A 2,608-nucleotide genomic window follows, 5' to 3' on the forward strand; every position below is an offset into this window, starting at 1 on the left:
TTTTTAATGCACATAGATGCAGACTCAAATGAATAAAACTAGCATGCAAAAATTTGAAATAACAAAAATAAGAAAATAAAACACAATGTTAAATACATTCTAAGACCCTCCCCCAAACTTAAATTACGCAGTCCCTGTGTAAATAAAAGTTTAAAAAAAATCCAAGAAGCACACAAAATAAGATGAAACTAAATGCAATGTTATATACAAGTGTTGGATGAAATTGGTACCTCATGGGTTGGTGAAGAAGGAGGTTGCAGCAGCCTCCATGCTTGCCAACGTATAGCCAGGGTCGTCTCCGGCTTCAGCAGGTGCCGGTGTTTGCTCGTTGGAGAGCTCAGATATGCGTACAGACGACTTGCTCGGACCAGCATCCGAGGTGTTGATCGAGGGTGGGATCGCGTAGCTCATCGGGTAGGGCATCGGGTAGTAGGATATAAATGGCAGAAGAGGCCCAAAATGATCACCGGTGTATCCACTCGCAGGGTGCATCGTGTACGGCATCGTGTATGGCATCTGGTATGGAGGAGGAAAAATTCCAGTATAATCATCTGATTGGGTGCTCGATGGGTGCATCGGATAGTGCATCGGATAGTGCATCGTGTACCCCATCGGATTGGGTGTCGGGTAAGCGTCAGAGTGGCTTTTCCTCGATGCTTCTGGTCGGGTGATATCCTCCTCAGCTTGGGGCTCGTATAATGATGCTCTTTGAGGTTCTGGAGGTGGCAGTCCTCGAGTTCCTCCTAGTGGTCCGCTTCTCCCCATCCATGTAGGTGCTTGTGCCGAGGTAGGAGCTGAGGCACAGCTTTCCTTATCTTGCAACTCCTTGATCTGACCTCCCATTACCTTCACTGAACCGGCAAGATCATTCACCTTTTTCACCAGGAACTTGTTCATCTTCTTCAGCCAGCCAATTCTCTTGTGAGCATCCCTCACTCCTACTGGTTGCTTTTGAGAGCATGCGTACTCCTCAAAATCAAACTCCTCCGAGCTATCTCCTTGTCTCTGCCCGGTCTCTTCTCTCTTCTCAGCCTCGGATTCCTCCTCCGGGTTGTACAGCTCTTCCAATGGTGGTGCGAAGTCAATGTTGCGCCCTAACCGAACCTTGGTGTATGCAGCATTGGGTAAAACCATTTGAGCAGCTCCGGCGGTTGGATGGACAAACTTGAACAATGTCATGTCATTAGGCCTTTCATAGGCCAAGAATCTCGCCAGCACGAGGTAGTCCGTATCCAGCCACCTTGGTTCGTGGACAATTCCCTTTAAGGGCACATCGCATGCCACTAAGATTGGTGTAACTAGTCCCCCAATAGAGATCTCNAATAGAGATCTCTCCGCCTCTTTCTCTCATTTTCACAGCCCAAGATTTCAAGTACAGGAATTGATCGAGTAGCACGAACAACATACCAGTATCAGCTATGTCTCCTACTAGCGGTGTTCTATCCCCAGCACTATCCAAAACTCCACACAATGCGACATCCAATAACTGAAGCTCATGGTCGTTCACATTCCCAGTATCTTTTCTAGCAAAAAGAGTGCATGCGAGGGACTTGTGAAAATACCTTAAAACGGGGCTCCTTATTTGAGCAGATTTGGAGCTCGTGGACTTGTAGGAGTGCTTGTCTCCTATTGTCAGCCATAGGGATCTCATCTCTTCCTTGCTGACCTCCATACCTTCCCCACTACCAGCCTTGAAGCCATACAGCGTCTCCATCTCCTTGAAAGTCAGCCGATATTCCGTGTTCTGAACGGAGAAGGTGATGAACCCGATCCCCCCATCGGGTAGTAGGGTCGGGTGATCTTCGAAATAGTGCAGCTTCAGGGTTGAAAGGAAGTGGACCGTCTCCTCTTCATAAGCTTCTAGATGGGATCGCATCATATTGCCCAGGTGGCACATATCAAACAAAAACTCGACGTCTCTAGCGATTCCCAATTGCTTCATTGTCTCACGGTGAGGGTATCGGGTACCAACGAAGCTCATCTTCCGGAAGACCTTGAATAGTCTAGCCGGAGTGTCGACTTCCTTTTGCTTAAGCCTCCGCGAGGCTTGGCGGGTTCTCTCTCTATGCTCCTCTTCTCTTTCTCTTTCCTCCTCCTCAGCGTGTTGATCTTCTTCAACCACTGCTCTCTCAACCACCTTCTCAGCCTTCTCCGAAGCCGGTCTCTTCCCCCTTGCAATTGCGGCTCTACTCCTTGATCGAGAGGTTTGGATCTCACCTTGTTCTTCTCCTCCAGCATCAGAATCGACCTCCATAGGGTCGGTAAGTGTCTTTTCGGACGTAGACAGGTCCCTACGTCAAGGAGAACGGCGGACAGCACTCGCCATTGGACTCGGTGAGCGAGCTCGGGGGCTTACTCGATGGGTTACTCGAGCATCAGGTCGGGTGGTGGATCGAGTTGTGCATTGGGTTGGGGAGGCTTAACGTCCACTTAACGGTCGGGAATGTGGAACATTTCCTCTTCCTTGGGGTTGTTGAACTTCAGCAGCGTCTCTATCCGGTTGTAGCAGCGGCGGAGGTGGATCTTCTTCCTTTCCTTTGGTAGGTNATATTCCGTGTTCTGAACGGAGAAGGTGATGAACCCGATCCCCCCATCGGGTAGTAGGGTC

This window comes from Camelina sativa, unplaced genomic scaffold, assembly GCF_000633955.1.
Source record: "Camelina sativa cultivar DH55 unplaced genomic scaffold, Cs unpScaffold00645, whole genome shotgun sequence".
NCBI classification, from domain to species: domain Eukaryota; kingdom Viridiplantae; phylum Streptophyta; class Magnoliopsida; order Brassicales; family Brassicaceae; genus Camelina; species Camelina sativa.